The sequence below is a fragment of the Aulostomus chinensis genome, chromosome 9 (genome assembly GCF_037954235.1).
Source record: "Aulostomus chinensis isolate RoL2024-O1b breed Wild chromosome 9, RoL_Achi_v1.0, whole genome shotgun sequence".
NCBI lineage: Eukaryota > Metazoa > Chordata > Actinopteri > Syngnathiformes > Aulostomidae > Aulostomus > Aulostomus chinensis.
This window is the reverse complement of record NC_141328.1, coordinates 22,105,467-22,124,055: the sequence shown is the minus strand read 5'-3', so window position 1 is coordinate 22,124,055 and position 18,589 is coordinate 22,105,467. Positions and strand designations below refer to the sequence as shown.

General features: G+C 41.7%; 1 protein-coding gene across 2 annotated transcripts in view; it reads left to right on the top strand.

The window, feature by feature from the left end:
* Positions 1–9,975: 9,975 nt before the first annotated feature.
* The window catches only part of LOC147256362 (helicase ARIP4-like), a 59,579-nt gene continuing 50,965 nt past the window's right edge, over positions 9,976–18,589 (top strand). Inside the window, exons 1-2 of one of the 2 annotated variants that reach the window (XM_086214282.1) lie at positions 9,976–10,343; positions 17,919–18,013. The gene's annotated coding sequence lies outside the window, so the exon portion shown is untranslated. The remainder of the gene's footprint in view (positions 10,344–17,918; positions 18,014–18,589) is intronic. The other variant, XM_086214283.1, reaches the window with a different exon arrangement.

Genomic DNA, 18,589 nt, shown 5'->3' with positions numbered 1-18,589 from the left:
TCAGCACCAGCAACCACTTACTCAGAATCCCAAAACCTTTACTGAGCCATGCAAGGAACTGAACAATTCAATTTTTAAAACAGTTGGAAACGAAGAAATAATTGTCTAGTAACAGTCTAGAGAGCCCAGCGTTCGCTTTTTATTGCAGGATTTGGGTCAGGATTTTGGTTTTGGTGTGGTTCATTGGACGTTACAGAGAAGAAACATATCTCCGCATTAGCTGAAATGTACAAATACAAACATAGTTGCTACAGTGTTTTGCGGTCATTAACAGTCGCCATTGTAAGAGCCATGTGAATAAATGCTATTCTGTGCTTGTTCAGCACGAGAGGAGCTACTCGGCTGTCCCTGCATTTATGTCTGCGCACAATCTAACATATCATTTGCTTCTTTGGGAACGCAAAACTTGAACCTCGGGTTGTGTATTGAACTGTGTTTATGGTTCGGCATTACATCCCTAGTCTCACATTCACACAGATCATTAGGAAAGTGCAAGGGTGCAAAGTCAGGCATTGACAGCAGCAACTCATCGGCATGTAGTACAGACGTAACATTAGCCAACAGTTTTACGTTAGGGCTGCAGAGAGATTCCATAGCGCAACCCTGGTGGCACCATCTGTTGCTGTAGTTGGCAAAACCCCACCAATTCTTTCCACTTGTGAATTATTTCTGTCCATCCAAAACATTTAAAAGTACTCTACAGTAGCCAAAGGGTCCATTGGTAGCATCTTCTTGTATCCATGTCTCCTTGAAATAGATCAACTTCCTGAAGTTCCTCCAAGTCCTCTGACAAGGTCGCCCAGCTACATCACATTGCTCATGATAATATCCAGTATGAATCTCCACTTCTCCATCTCTGCTCTCTTTACTTCATGGCTTTGTTCCTCCTTTGTGTCCTGATAATGTCTGTGTTGATGTCGGTCATCACTGTGGCCATGAAGACTGGCAACAGCTTCATCTCAATCTGCAGGTCATTGGGGTAAACTATGTGACCACGGGGCAATATTCAAACACCACTGTATGCCGTAAGTTGCTCAATATCATCACCCAGAAAAGTGACGCACCAAAATGTCTTCCACAAGAGGGATCCCCAGTATTGTCAGCTCCTTTATAAGTGAACATCTCAATCCCATCAGCGAGGTCTATTTACCAGGAGCTGAGTTTGTTAGCATGTGATAGGTTATTAGCCTTGTAATGACCTTGTTTACAGCTGCTGACTTACTGCACATTAACTTTAGCCTTGTAGTGTGTCGCCTTACTGATGACCACAGTTTCATCACTGCACAATAAAGCAGAGTCTTTTATTCCAAAAAAGGTCAACCACATTATAGTCCAAATGTCAGCTCATACAAAGGGAAGTGGATCACGCTTCAGTTTAAAAATTCAACTCAACTTTGTTAGAAAGCATCAATGTGCACTCATTTCTCTTAAACAATGTCTGACAAGAGGTGGCACCCCTCCCCTTTTTCAACCCCTGAATGCAGAATTAATTACTCTAATGTGTTTGATGGGAAAGATTTGGTCCTTGTCAGCATTCTGTTTGGGCAGCGTGTCCTGCAGCAGAGCAGACAATGACGAAAGGTTTAGCCACTTTCAAAGTCGGTCACAGACAGTGTTTTCATTCATTTTCACACAGTTGAATGTTTGAGAGATTCACTTTGAGGAATGAGTCTGAGACACACGTCAGACTTCAAGAGGTGTTTGGAAGTTAGTCCTCGGGTCCTGAAGTTGAATTTGTGTCAATAAATCTATTTGCATATTCATGCATTTGGGATTTTTTTTAATGGGGAAGAAGAAGTAGGTAGCATAAGGAACACAATAAGAGGGTAAAGTGGGAATACGAGGTCACAGCGTGATCACACAGCACATTCCGACAGAAGTGTTTGTTTTCTAGTTGACGTGGTTGAACACATTTGTTCCTGATGTATGAGTTGTCCCCCTGGACAGCTACTCAGGAAATCCTCCAGCCACCTTGGAAAGTTTCATATAAACAGAGTTTCTGTGCCAGGGCGGCTTCCTATTGGAAGAAATAAAGTGATGTTGGCAAGCAAAGGCTTCAGGATGGCTACAGCCTGTGAGTCATGGTGTAATTTAACTGCATTAGTCAAACACCAAGAAACACCGACTGCTACTGCATTCCAAATCACCTCAGACCCCCACCCCACCCTTCCCCCTGCTCAAAAAACCCCACCTGCTCAAGTTGAGAAATATATCTTTATTTCCATTCTGCTCTACTGCTATTAAACAGGCTGCTTTTTCTCTTATGTAATCATCCACTTCACCAACCTCCAGGTGGTTTTTAAGACCAGCCATTTCATTGAAGCAGCTCAGTTGTTTGTGGTTGAAGACCTCAGTCCTTGGTTCTTATCTTGCTGGAGCAACAACCATCTCCATTCCCACAGCCATGACCTCCCTCACCATGGATTGAACCATTTATTGCAAAAAATGGAAATACTCGAGGCCAACAACTCTACTCTCAAGACGCTCAGTGTACTCATGCTAAGCTGAAACAGGGAGCAAAATGCTACGGGCGTTCTCGAAAACGCCCAAAAGTAACATATGAACGACGTTGGGATTCTCAAATAAAAGTGGGGGATGGGCTGTTGACAGCAGCAGCAGTAATGTGGGAGGGATCAGTGTATGAGGGTATATAATTTAAACAGACTGCCAATAGGCCCTTTTCACAGCAGACATTTTGACGTGTCAACATAGGTGTAATTAATAGGACTAATTATGGCCTTGTTCCATTTTAGTAGTCCAAGGCTGATTTTGCTGGAATAGCCGTGACACTCAATACAAGAGGGGCCATAATTAATGTCAGTTACTCTTGTGTTTACCCTGCTAGCGCAAGTCAAAATGGCTGCTGGGAAAATGGCCTATAATAAGAATGGCTGTGATTGATGTGTGACTGGATAGTATGGCTAATAGCTGAGCCTTATTACTTCCATTTCTCGCATGAACCACCACAAAGATAATTCTCAGATCAGATCGGTTTTCTGGTTTTGCCACAGTCAATACATAAATCATGCCTTAACTGACTTTGCACACCAACTAACTTCTCACTCCTGGTCATGACTATCACTTGCCCTTCCCAGTATGCAGAGGGAAACCCTTACAAACGGTCTAGAATGAACCAACATGTTTTGATCACTAAAAAAGGGCAAGTCCCTGAGCACTGACCTGAACTGTCTACCTATGGCCACTTGAATTTAATTCAAGGTGTAACTGCTTCTCAAGAATAACATCTGACACCATCTAGTTTAATTCGATCATCCAGACTTAAACAATTCTTGGCCAATGCAAGGATTGTCTGGCGTCACCATCCTTGCACAAAAGCCAATCTTGGTCCAGAATGTTCTAATGCATGAAGCACAGAACTTTGAACAAGCAACTAAAAGCTACCAGAACAGGGATGCTTCTGTCCATCCTCAAGAATCCACCCTCTCTAAACTCTGAGTTTCTTCACACGCACAAACCTGGTGTATAATATAGAGAGCGTGCTCTCCCACAGTGACAGAAACGGCTGCTGATGTGCCAGGTGGGAGGCTAATTTGGTCTGTTTTCCAAAACCTAGTGACTGTATTTAGAATATCAGCAGTAAACTTAGTGACAGAAATAGCAAACACCTGCTTTTTAACCAAGTGGTTCTCAACTGGACCCAAATTTTGTCCTTAATGACAAGGATGCAACCCAAATATTGGAACAATTTCACTCACTTTGGGCCTGAGACATAACAAAACAACTCAGCAGGTCACCATCGCAATACAAAAGAGCATTATAGTACCCCCCCCCCCAAAAAAAAAACAAACAAACAAAAAAACAGCAGGTGGGCATGAAGGAGGAAAACATTCCCTCACCGGTCACAGAACCTCTGTCAGGCTCATCAAGTTTCAAGAGTCTAAATTTAACTGGAGCTGAATGTATCAGTACATACTGAACAGCCTATTCAATCAGCAGCCCTTCCACAACCATTTGTCATGAGCCAGGCATAACAACAGCCTTTTCTCAACATTACCACCATTTTTCTGACATACTCAACAGTCTTGGGCTTTCATACCATCTGTTTTAGTTGTAGTAACAGCAGCAAAGTGGAGGACAGCGATGGTTTTTCTGTTGTATTTTAGCACAAGTTCCTTTTTCAAAAATATGCAGAGTTCCGCTTGAACATATGCGGGCTGAATTAGCAACTGAGATGGCATTAAGCTGCGGACGTTAGCGTGTGAGAAGACAATCGTTCATTGCTTCTATGTACATCGTTGATAGTGGAGCTCCAACGGCTTTTTGTGTGTGTGTGAGAGAGAATGAAAGTGCCAGAAGCTGCCAGCAAATTACCGCTTTCACCCTGGAAGAAGGATGGAGATGGAAACATGAGAGAAAAATAAGTGTGTGACACTTAATCATACCATTTGTCGAGCTACCGCATCATTTTAAAACCCTTCTTCTTCATTAGCAGAGTAGGCAAGCACTACGTCTTTAGCTCATGTTACGGCGTGTGACTGTGGCAACTGCTTTGAGAAACTATCAAGAGTGCTTCTGATTCAGGCTGTGCTTGGAAAACCTGTGTCAGTCACACACAAGCACCCCTGAAATCTGATCCATGTGATCCGAAAGGCACCATACCAAACATGACCCGAACTGAAAATCATAGCATAAGTTCTGCGCCACCTTAAAAACAAAGGGCTGAAGAACTAGTTAAGACACTGAAGATTCAGACAGGTGGAAATCCTACAAGTATGTTGGCAATAAACCTGGAATTAATGTGAGCAAAAGGTTGTGTTTAACGAAAGGCTGAAGTTAATGAATCTTTCTCCTTTAAGGGGGAACTCATGTACTGTTTATTATTCGTATTAGATTTGACATACGGCCTCTCAACAAGACTCTGTTTTTACATAAAGCAGCATATGGCAGAGCTGATAAATGAGCAACCAAGCAGACACGTGATATCCTCTCTGCTGTAAAACACACACACACACACACACACACACACACACACACACACACACACACACACACACATACACACAGTAGAGAAGAAAGACAAATCTGAGGTTCTTTTTCTGTCATTCCTGAATATCAGTCAAACTTTCTGGATGTTTTCTGGGCTTCACATAATATATACATGCATACACACACACACACACACACACACATATAGTGTGTGTGTGTATCTGTATATATAAAAATATACACACATATGTATAGGTGTGTGTATATATATATATACATACATATATACACATATACACATATATCATACATATATACATACATATACATACACACATATATACATATATACACATATATATACACACACACACATATATACATACACACATACACATATATACATACACACATACAGATACACACACATATATATACACACACACACACACATATATATACACACATATTTTTATATACACACACACATATATATGTATATATACACACACACACATACATATATACACACATATATATATATATACACACACATACATATATACACACATATATCTATACACACACACACACATATATATATACACATATAAAAATGCAAGTTGCCAGTCCATCAAAGGGCTCACATATAGAGACAGACAACCATTCATACCAATTTAGAGTCCCAACTTCTCCTAAAGAGCACATTTTTGGCATGGGGGGGGGGGGGAAGCCATGCAAAGAACACACAACATTTGTTGGTAAATTCCAACCCAGAACCTTCTCGATGTGAGGCGACAATGCTAACTACTGCACCACTGTGCCGCCCGAGAGGGTTAACCCACTGGTTGCAAGTCCAAAGTTTGTGTATACGCTTTTCTAATATGCCAGAAGGGCCCCCATTCCCATTTCCTAATTGGTTTACAGTCTCAGGCTTTAGTTATGGTGTTTATTGTCATCATGTTCCCATTTAGATGCTTAAGCGATCTATGCTCAGATAAAGGCTCTCCCACATCCTCTGAGGAAATTATCATTTTCCAGGGGAAGAAAGAAAAAAGAAAATCAAATGTCAAACTTCAGACTCCAACACAGACTTCCATAAACCACTCAGTGTCATCCCCCTGACCGCTTATGGCCACATATTTTATACAGTCTGTTGAAATACGCACGGGGAAGTGAAAGTCAGAATCATAATTTTTGCCCAACTTCAAAGTTTGATGGTCAGTTCCTAAGAAAATAACTAGGTTTGCTCAGTTGCTACAACAAATACACGTCACTCAGGTCCCTGGCGTGTGGGCTTATACACACCTTTACCACACTGATGTCCTCCGTCACGAGTGCAGTATTGGAGGAAGAGTGTCTCCATCTAGTGTCGACTTGACGACTACACAAGTCAAAGTCCAGACTGTGATTGAACCATCACTACGACATTCCCTTCAGTGGCATGATGCAATAGTTCCATGAGAGAAATCAATAAATGAATCGTAATAACAGCTGAATAGGACTATGGATTTGTTGGACTTGGAATAATAAGGCAGAATACTGTACATTCCCATCTGCTTAAATGAAGCTTTCATAGCCTCTTTGTTGGTTTTGCTTTAAACATCAAATGTTCAGAGTTGCTGTTTTTTTTAAGGGTGACAGGGAGACTTGTTGGAAGCAGTAAAAATAGGAAAGCTGCAGTTGGAGATGGGCCTGTCGAAAATAGAACTAAAATGTTTTTTTTGGTCTCAGCAATGATTATTTTTTCCTATTAAGTAATTTTAATACCAAAAAGCAACTATTTTGAGTTTCTGCATTGTTGACTACAGTGGTGTTTGCATATTTGATTGAGTGGCACAGAATAAAGTACCACTTTAAGTTAACTCATGCAGCATAAAAATGAATATAAAAGCAGGATGCAGATGAAAGCAGTACTTTGGAGAAACAAAAGGTTGTCAGGTCAGGTTGTATTGTTTCTGCTTGTTGATGAAGTTTGTGAGTTTTCTTGCCTGTGTGCAGCATGCGGTCCCATTTCATATCAAATTCTTGTCACGGGAGAAGAGAGGTGGCCTAAAACTGACAGGAGATGGGAATTAACTGTCAGAGAGAGAGAGAGAGAGAGAGAGAGAGAGAGAGAGAGAGAGAGAGAGAGAGAGAGAGAAAATGCATAAAAATGTGACACTTATTCCAATTTCCTGAGCAGCCTGTGCTGTCCTTCTCATCAGTCGCTCACACATACCTAAAATCAATCGCAAACATACTCATACTGATCTGACAACACCTGTGCTTCATCTAGTCTGACATTTTGGCAACCGTCTGATCTTCACTTGCAACCCTGCAACACAGACAGAAAGCTCTGCTTTTAGATGTAAAAAAAAAAGGGGGGGGGGGTTGCCGGAGGGCATGGTAAATGAGATGGAGCAACAATGAGGGATTGAGTAGCTGAAATATGGCGTGTTTTAAAAAGGACAGAAAACGTTTAGGGGAGAATTAAGAGAGAAATTAAATGGATCAGTAAAAGAAATGAGGTAAACCACAAAAACAAAGGAGACTGTAAAGCAAAAATGGTAAAGAAAAGCAATAATAAGCCCTTGTGGTGATTTGTGTTGTTTATGGAATTTTCCACAGCAGCGTTGTGCAATGCTGCCCAGACTATCCTTGGCCTTAGAGACAGTTGATCAATGTGTCTGGGACAAACTGCCAATATGAGGTAACATAACCGAGACTCACTCCTGTTCCTTCCTGGTTCAGAAAGTCACTCTGAATGACAACGGCTCATATTTCTCCAGAGTGACTGGCAGAAACTGCTCAGCAACGTAAACATGTTGAACTGGGGCTTTTTTATGACTAATGTTATCCACCACTTTCAGAAAGAGATTAAATAGAATTACAGTTGCATGTCAAGTTCGTTGTCAGAGGATTGTTTTTAAATGAATAATGTTTAGAAAGCTTTTTGAAACAAATACAAAGATTGTACGTTACAAATTCTCAGTGTGTGAGCTGTTGGAGACAGACATTTGATTTCACCTGGCGCGGCTTTTATTTCCAACTCAAATCAATTCTTCAATTCGCGTCATTATCGAAAACATCATTGCATAATCCAATGCCACGCACAGAACTGCACAGTTAAAGCCAGTAGGGGGCAGTGTATGAATGAGAGAAGAGGAAGAAGAAAGCACAATGCAGCACAGGGGAGGATGATACAGCGTGTTCGGTCATTAGGTTATAACCTTAAGGTGTGCAGTCAGAGATCTGCTGGTCAGTTTAATATGAAAAACAAAGAGTAAATAACAAAGTCAAGATTTTGTACTGAGACATGGTCACACTTCACGTTCAGTCTCAGTGAAACTGTCAGATTATCAGCAAAAAATAAATAAATAAAAAATCTCCCTCAATCCGCTCCAATTCAAATAGATTAAACTATCACGGTATGTATCTTCAGGCTACAGGTGAAGCGTCAGACAGGTATGACATGATGTTCCTGCCAAAAAGAAAACAAATAATTGTCGATTTTGTAGTTGACACACTCCGGCTTATACTTTAATGACCGCAGAAAACACTTACAAGTAACGTGACATAAACAATCGTAACACAGACGTCGTGATTTGCCAGATTTAGAAAAATCATATAATCCCGTGTTGACTCTTAAATGCTTTACTATTCCACAGAACTCTTAGAAAAGTCGCCACTCTCTCCACTCATACACACACTATCTATAACTGAATTCCACGACTGGGATTTTTGGTAAACCATGAAATACCACTGTCACACTTCTTCTGCTGCCTCTTTCTGGGAACATTTTCTTGACAATCTTTGATTGGATGTTCCTCTAAAAGGAAAAGTCACTACTGCAGCTGCAAAAGTAGACTGAGTGATTGTGACTTCATGACTGCAGTTCTTTTTTTCCTTTTTTTTTTTTCCAGAAACATGAACTATGCAACGAGTTGTGAAACTGACATATTTGAATGTGATACATCACCTGCGCCGATGTGAAAAGCTAAAAGCTTCGCAGCAAATATGCGCCCAGCTCTGGTGTTACGAAAGGCTGAGTCACGGTGATTTCGCAGACAGCGTCTAATCAGCAAACTATGCAAACACTTGCCGGCGGATGGCCTAGACGGGCCTCTTTTCCACTAAATTATGGTAGAAATGCGTCTAAATCAGAAAAAATCAAAAAAAAAAAAAAAAAAAAGGCCAACGGATGTTTTTACATAATCACCCCATGTTCGGGAATTCAGGACAGTCTAGAGCAGCAGCACACGGGCTGACCCACCCGCCTACACCTCCGCTCGGGACTGGGCTTGACTTATGTACTGTATCAGAGAGTGTGTGGCCCACATCTGTTCTCCATTCACTTCCTCTCTGACCCACATTTGGACTTGAATGACAGCCCCGACTTGGGGTGCCTAAACACAGCCACGGGTCCACCGTTTATGGCCCACAAAGCACAGCGTCCCTGGTTAGTCCCCAATGTGCGGCTACCGAGGGCTTGTTTGGTTGAGCTTGCTTGAATGTGACACATTCATCCACACAAATTGAAAACACGTGTACGTGTGTGTGTGTGTGTGTGTGTGTGTGTGTACATGAGGACATTTAAATGGCAGTTTGGTGTTTAACATTTGTGGAGGTTTTTTTTTTGGTGGGGGAGGGGGTTATACGGAAGAGTACGGAAGAGTATCAGGGCCACTAAAATTTCTTTTTTTTTTTTAGTGGCCCTAATACTCTTCCGTGGGGTTAAAATAATCAGAAAAAAAGGGTTATCTTCATTTAAATGTTGGGGTTAGGGACTGTCTTATGCGAACTAAATTCCTCTCCAAGATTGCAGCAAACGTGTGTTCTCGCGTTAACGCTGTATTATAATAAGCATAATTTTTTTTTCTGGTTTTATTCAAGAAAAATAACATTCAAGTTTTTTATTCATACATTACCATTATTCCCAGAAGTGATGCCAACTGCTTCCTTCTCTTCTTGTCAAATTAGAGGCGGGAAGGAAGTGGACAACTAGCTAACTAACAAAGTGTGCAACTGTAGTTTGTAGCCAGGGAAGCGAACCCATATTCATACTAACAGAAACAGGAAGAGAAACGCGTCTAACGGTGTGAATTGGCGTTATTCAACACCAGACAGCGGCTTCACTTTAGTTGTTAGGCGGATTCGGCGTCGGTGGAAACCCACAACAGTTTAGATGCTTTGCACTTCCGGAACTTTCGTAATGTTTTTTTTTTTATGCACGGACCAGCAGGAGCGACCCTCCTCTCACGGCAAGAAACTGATGAATGAGTGAAAACAGACGAGCCTGGTCGCATCTCATTAGCACTTGACAATTTTAAGCTTGTTTTTGTTGTTGTTATCATTAGTATTATTATTATTTTTATCTGGAGCGACTCACCGCACAACAGAGACGGGGACGGAAGGTGAGACACACATGCCGGCTTTTACATCCGCTTGCACATGTTTTCTTTCACTCAAACCTTTTTTCTTTCTTTCTTCTGTTGGCCTCTTTTGGCTGCGGGAGCGTCAGACAATAGAGGAGCATGCTGCCCTCCTGCACCTCCGTCTGCATCACTGCAGCCTCTCTCCGGGTTATGAAACAAGCCAGCACGCCGCTCTCTGTCTTTCTTTCTTTTCAAATTTATTTTTCATTAGAACCCCTCGATGGACACAGAAAGTGTTGACACATCTGCTCCTGTCTTTCATAGCCTCGCAGAGATGTTTGAGCTTGTGTGTTATAGTGTTACCTAACAGTAAAGAGCCCACCTCCCCCACCCCCAAACGGATGTAGCTTACATAAAGAGTTGTGCCATTTGAGGCTCAGATGTCAAATTAGGGCTTTTACCTTTCCACAAACGCTTACATCACTTGCAGGTTCGTGGAGTTGTTTTCAGTTGCCGTCAAAATACGGTGAACTTTTAGTGCAGGCAGAGAGTGGAGGCTGCTATAAACATCTGACGTCATGGTCAGGGGTCAGATCAGCTGGAGACAACAAAACATCAGGAGGATTCAAGGAGGTAGTGGCAAGGCTGGTGAAGAGTTAAAAAGTCAAGCATTAGTAGTGGATGGTACTTCCTGTGTCCTCTCACTTTCAGATCATGTTGCTGCTTAAGAGTTGTGTGTGTGTGTGTGTTTCACAGCAAAAAGCGTGCATTTACCCTGTAAAACACCTTTTTAATCTAGAAAAACAACCATTGTAGTAGTAGTAATAATAATAATAATAATAATAATAATAATAATCTTGACCGGGTGACATAGCAGCAAGTGTAAAAGTGTGTGTGTGTGTGTTGGAGTTCATAAACATTCTTCCAACATGTACCTGTGAGTATAGATCGGTTCTTTTCTCGTTCCTAATCACCTGAAAATGAAACAAAAAGTCTCCTAAACCCTTTCACCCTCAGTAGTACAGCGTTGCATCTCTAGAAGTAGACCTGAGTGGTAAAGTCAACATTTGCATTCAGTTTGTGAACAAGTATTACTAACAATCATTGTCTTGTGTACACTGGCATACGAGAACATCCGAAATTGTCAATGAAGTTTACTGCATGTCATCTTTGCAGTGAATGCTTATTGATTTCATGCTGTGAATAGCATTCATGTAAATGTCCTCATGCAAACCTTTGTTTCCCCTCAAGTATTTTTAGTTTTGTTTATTTGCACCCAAATCTTTCACAATAAGATTTACTGCAGGCACTATTTGTCAAAGTCTATGTCAAAATAGAATTTCAGATTCAGCGTTGTGCCAAAATGTTCTGCACGTCGAATTCTACAGACTTTAGAAAACATCTTTCCAGATCCCCACGCTAACACGCCATTATCCCCTCAAGGGTTTTTCAATGAAAATAATGAAATGAAACATTTTCTCCAACATCGCGAATCATATAGGAACTGCAATATCAGTGAAAAATGATCGCAATTAGATATTTGCAGTTTTCTTCATAGAAACTTCCATACAGTAAATATTTTAAACAGTATCTGATTAGTGTCCAATTCCAGCACATTTCAACACATTTAGACATTTGATGTCATTGTCTACATACGAGGGCGGCACAGTTGGTGCAGTGGTCAGCACGGTCGCCTCACAGCAAGAAGGTTCCGGGTTCGACCCCCAGCTCCAGCACAGGATCTTTCTGTGTGGAGTCTGCATGTTCTCCCTGTTCCTGTGTGGGTCCAAAGACATCAAGAGGGGATGAGGCTGATTGATACTCTAAATTGACTGTAGGTGTGACTGTGAGTGTGAATGGTTGTCTGTCTATATGTGTTGGCCTTGTGATGAACTGGTGACCTGTCCAGGTGAACCCCGCCTCTCGCTTGAGGGCTGCTGGGATAGGCTCCAGCCCCCCGCGACCCCTAACAGGATAAGCAGTAGAAAATGGATGGGTCAAGATATGAGCTTGTGCCCTATGGTTCCAAGTCACATCGCGTCTCAGACTGAATGAGCCATTGAGGGAAGATAGTGTTGTGAAAGTCTGACTCTGGAGGGAAGATAGTGTTGTGAAAGTCTGACTCTGGTGTTGCTGATGCCAGAGTTGATTGTGACACAACGGTGAGCTGACCTTGGATCATGTGTCCCGAGCGAACCACTCCACTCAGACGCAACCTGAGCTCTCTCCTTATTGTCTTTCCCTTCTTCATTGTTGGAAGGTAAATATGTTTATTTTGTTAGTGTCAATGGATTTGTTGGGCATATTTTTTTTCTTCTGAATGAAAATCTTTTTGTCTTGTAATGTTTCAGAGTACCTTCATGTTGTAGGAAGTTGTTGTTGTTCTTTGTTTTTGCTGTGGTGAAGGTATTTGTATTGTTACGATTATTGTAACATTTCAACTAATACCAGTAGGGTTTTCTATTTTTTTGGGATATTTTTACTTTCCCCATTATAGAAAAAAGAGCATTTAAAGTCCATTTTCAGTTTAAGTACTGTTAGCTGACGTTAGCTTACGTTAGCTAGCTGGACTTGGCGATTGAGTGTGTTATACTCCTCAACTTTCCTGTATATTTTGTGTTATACCGGGTGTTTTCAGGTATATAGAAGAGTGCTTCAAGTTTTAAAAAGTATAAGTACTGCTTTCTCTGAGCCATTGTCCTGTCTGTTTTGGGCTTGAACATATTGCTAGCTTCTATCACACAATCTCTGTCTCTTCCTGTAACAAACATACTCAGCTAGGGTTTCAATTTTGAGTTGTTGTTGTTGTTTATTTTACACAAAATGGTACTTAGATGTACCACATATTTCGCTCTGTACCCTTAAAAGTACTGTGTTTTGTAGTTGATGCGCATGTTGGCTCACATCGGTGCGTCTGAGCTGGATGCTTTGACCTTACGAGATGCTGAGACTATTGAAAACGTGTCATAACTTCTGTAATGTTTCTGTAGAAAACTTGGTGTTGGATGTGTAAACAATCTTTATCCAATTTTATCAGTCACTCAAAAGAGAGAGACTGCAGGTTTACTTCGGCTTTATACCTTGCTGGTGTTGATCAGCGGCCTAGATTAGCTTGATTTTTGGTCCTGATAAATTTTCCCCGTCGGCACTTTTTGTGTCATTTCCCTTTTTATCCTTCCCTTTATCCTCCATCACTCCTTCACTCACACACTCTCTGCTAACGGCTCAGCAGGCGTCTGACTGCAGGAACACTGGAAGCCTATCAGGACTGATGGAAGAAGGATGGAGGAGGGTACATCCATGGTTGTTAATGTCAGTCCAACATTAGATGAGATTTCATGAGAGGGGAGGGGCTAAGTGTTTGTAGCTTGTCGGATGGATGCGTGATTGTTCTTTAAGATTGCGGAGACTAAAGGTAAAACACAAACATGCGTATGTGGCTGTATTTTTTTTTGTATCCGTTTCTCATCATGGTAATTTAAGCATCTTGATTTGGGGGAGGTTTTTGGGAATATTTGTGGTAAAAACAGGATGTAGAGCAAGTGTGAGTCTGGCTGGGTACTAGAACAGCAGATGAGGGAGGGATGAGTGGGTGTCTCTCCATCAGCAGTGAGGGGGAGCGTAATGGATGCCGGGCAGGGCAGACGAGGCCGGCCTCTCCTGGTCTGACTTATCAGGGGAGGGAGTTTAGATTTAAGTAGAGATTTATTTACTGTTTGTCAGGAGGAGGAGGAGGAGGAATGCGGGACGACTCGGACTTCCACTGCTTCTCATGTTTTATTCTCCTTAAAACTAACAAAGAGGGAGCGATGGACGGTTGCGTCTTTGACCCAACATACAGGACCTGTCGAGTTAAACCATTTGAGACCTTTTAATGTAAACATTTTACATCGATGTGTGATGGCTGTCTCGTCTTGGAGAGGAATTGGGTGAGAGATTGCGTCCGTGTCTCTGTGATTCATCTTGTTTTGAAGACGGAGAGAAACTCAAAGTTTGATGAACGGATGGAGGCGGCAGCAGGGAAGCTCAGAGGAACAAACTAACAGCTGAAAGGTCACAGAATCAGTTCATGTTCCTGCCAAACTGTCCTAAACTGTGACATTTGGTTTGTTGCATAAGAATGAATGACACTGAAACGCATCTCAGATATTCTACATCCACCAACATGGTTGATACTATTATTAGGCTAGGAATCACGCATGAACCCAGAGTCCGATGTTTTGATAGTATAACAATAAAGCATTTCTGCAATCATTTCACATATGAACTGCAAGACGATACATGAAAAAATCCGTTCATGACCCCCACATTTTCTTTTGAAATATTCGTATTTAGTTTAGTTGACTTTTATCAGGACATCCATCAGCTGAAGCATTGTAGCGCTTCTTCCTGGGGTCTGACATGGCACTAGGATGTGATGCAACATATTGAAAATGACATATTCTCCCACCCCTCAAACCTGTTGTACAGGTTCACATCCTAAACTGCGCATTGCTATGGTTGCAAATAGAGCCTCTACAATTGATGATTATTGCTATTCAGTCAGGCTGTAACATAACATATCATAACACCCATGTTAGATATTTACACATCCTCCACATAAGAATTTTCAAACTGCCAATATCATGACCCCAAAGACACATTTGGATGTTAACTCTGTTAGCATAAGATGCTAACATGCCAGAGTAAAGTTATGAATCCTGAGAGTTATGGTGTCGGGTTTCTCACTGGAATTGTGAATTTTGGATCAAACTAAGGGTAGCACAGTTTTGCTGAAATATCTGATTTGTGGTTATTTTGACTTATAAAGCAATTACAATATTACAGGGACATTAATACAATAAAATGAGCACGTGTTTTTTAACACTTTAAATGTGCATTTACTCAAAGTGGTATTTTTACACACAATCAGCCTTTAATAAATATTGCAATATATAGCCATACATTGTGCTACTACACTTTCTGCAATTTGAAAGTTGCGGTGGGCCATATTGTGATTTGACCTTCTCGAATTATATAGGTTTTTTTTTTCCTTCATCTTGAATCTTGTGTTTTTTTATTACATGATGGTCTGGATGAAGCCACATTTTTTAGATGTGACTTGTGACCAAAAAAGACATTTATGTTGTTGCCACAAAAACTACCATGAAGTCAAATGATTTAAACCCCTAGCACCCATCTCTACCATGTAGGAACTGTTATGTTGAATGAATCCATCCTTTCCATTGGCAGTCTAGCGGGGTACTTTGAGACCACATGGCACTTGTGAAATCATGTTTCCAGGATTTTCATGTTGTGAGTTTAGTGGGCGGAAAGAGTCCAAACGGACTGGAGAGAAACACAACCCTGATGAACTGATAGCCTCAAAGCAGCGTGATGGATGGAGTAAAATAGCTGCTTCTCATCAGGATCAGGACTGTGCTGTTCCTGATGAAGTTCGTCGTACACAGTGCCACCTTCAATCCCTACGAGTCGACGTGCATTCAGCCGCTGCTTTAGCTTTCATTAAGAGAATTACAAACAATTTATTCCCCTGTGTCTTGAGATATTGTATGTTCAGCGAAAGCACAGAATCTGCTGCGGAACAGACAGTTTCACCTAAAGGCTGCAGGAAAGTGGATGACTCAAGTGTATGACTGCTTCTTTTTTCTTTTTGCCTCACGACAATTTTGCTTTTAATGGAAAGTCTCTACCAAGTTTGTGTTGTGGGGAAAAAAAAAACTCTCAGCAGATCATCTCCCTGCAGGGAATAACCTTTTAATGATTTATCTTCTTCAATATGCACTTATAATCCCCCCTCCCCCCCATCACAACTTTAAAATAGGAGCATTTTTGTATTTGTCAGGGTTTTTTTTTGAGGTCTCAGAGGTGTGTGTGTGTGTGTGTGTGTGTGTGTGTGTTCCTGACATTGTGGGGGTACATTGTGTCCTTCTCAGGTGGGAGGTCTTTTTTTTCTGGGGACATTGTGTAAATCCTCCTTACAAACCGCATCTCGAGGTGAGGACGTGGTAGTGGTTTTAGTTGGGGTAAAATTCCTCAATATTATGTTTGTCGCAGGAAGGGACCCGCGTTTGTTTCCATCAACTTGCTCACCTCATCTTGATTTGTTGCTATGCTCATGAGACAAAGCTGGTGTTGCTATATGTCTATGGAGAGTGGCCTTGGCACGTGCACAGTAATTGAATTTGGATACAAAACAAAGAGCCGCAGCAGCCGCAATTGCTTTACATTCTATTTGAACATGCAACTAACAGTCATTAGTGTGCCAATAATTGTCTGGATTTACTGGGTAATATCACAAATGTGGGGCGGCACGGTGGTGCAGTGGTTAGCACGTCGTCTCACAGCAAGAAGGTTCCGGGTTCGAGCCCCGGCTTGGGCACCGGATCTTTCTGTGTGGAGTCTCCATGTTCTCCCTGTGCCTGCGTGGGTTCTCTCTAGGCTCCAGCCCCCCGCAACCCTTCACAGGATAAGGGGTAGACAGTGTGTGTTTGTGTGTGTTTTAATTCCATTTACTCTCATATACGAGACGGAAAAGTGAATCATTTGTAGTTTTTCTTAAAAAAAGAAAAAATCTCTTGAAAAAGTAACTTAGTTGCCCAACTGGAAGGACCAATGTTGCAGTATTACAGGAGAGTCGGAGATTGGAATTCTTCTCTGGGATGTTGATCTTTGTGAACGTGTTTTCTGCTCTTTTTTGGCTTCCTTTCCATCTCTGGTGGTGCTTGCTCGAATGTTTAGTTTTTAGAGGTGTATCTCTTGCCTCGGCGCCTGAGGCTTCCTTAATAATTGTTCTCCCCGATCAGTCACTCTGTTGTAATATTCTAAATGAATCATTTGGTCTATGGTCTCTCAGATCATAGTGGGAAATTAAACAGGAGATTCACCCAGAGCAGCACTTCAAACTCTGATATGCAGTTTAAATATGACAAGGAAAAGAAGAAATCGGTCACTTTGTTTTTGCGGTGGATCGGTGAGAATGTTCTGCTCAGCACGTTTGATTTTTTTCTGCATCGTGTTTGTTGCTGAATGCGTTTACACGGCCGTGTTCTTCTTTTACACCGGCTGAAGGGTGAAACCGGCCATCGCGGTGACGAGTCCATATCTATTGAAAACAGGACATCACTGCAGGATTTGTGAGAACCTGAGATGACGATAGCGTGACCTTTTTTTAACATTTCATCAGAGTTGTTCTACCTCTCTGCTCTGAAGCCATCGCTCATGCATATTTACGTTGGAGTGGAACACAGCGGGATAAGCCGCACCCTGCATGTGGCCGAGTTACACAGATTGGTTAGACAGAGGAGACCCTTCCCCTCCACTGTCCCCGTATGAACCCATAACAACCCCAGTGACCCCACTGAACCCTTCAGTGATTGGCTGGAGAAAAGCCAGTAGTGTCCAATCAGATCATCATCCTCCCCCACTGGATACTGACTTGGAGTGTGTTGATGAAGTGTGTGAGCACCTGCATAACTGCTTCTCCTGAGGAAACATGCACTCAGAGGTTTGACGTAGATTTGTCAACTACTGAAAAGAGCAGTTATATTTTTTCTCTCTCTGTCTTCCTCTCTCTCTCTCTCTCTCTCTCTCTCTCTCTGTCTCATTTCTCAGGAGATCATTTGCACGGGGCGTAGATACGACACCCACCTGGCGTTGACCTGGAGTTTTATCTATTTAAAAATATCCTGTGTTGCAAGTCTATGCAGGTCAGCATTGTTCACTGATCCGTGTGTGTGTGTGTGTGTGTGTGTGTGTGTGTGTGTGTGTGTGTCTGTGTCTGTGTCTGTGTCTGTGTCAGAGAGACCTCTTCGTCAAAGCATTAAATGCAGGCTAATCCAAAATAAACCTGAACACATTACAGGATCAGCTACAGAATTAGGAGACCTGTCCATGAGTCTGAGCAGGTTCAAATTAGAAACATTAGACTGCAGCTGCAGGTGTTGTGAGAATATTTACTAGGTCAGGTACTTTTTGCCTGGCTGTGGCCCAACTTAGAAGGCCTCAGGGGGCTGGATTCACTGAATTTGTGCTGTTTGATATTGTGGAACAAAGGAAATACACCCACAGGCAGGTGTTTTAAATTCTATCTGTTTGGCACAAAATGAGCAAGAAAATTAAAGATGTGTACCAGCAATAGGCACTTCATCAATAAGAACATTGACAAAGTCTTTGACAGTTCTCTCTCCAAGCCAAAATATGCACATTTGCTGACTCTCAAATATGTAAAATAGACTGCTTTGGTTGACTTTGTCAGTCTGTTGCTTTAACCTATTTTATGATTT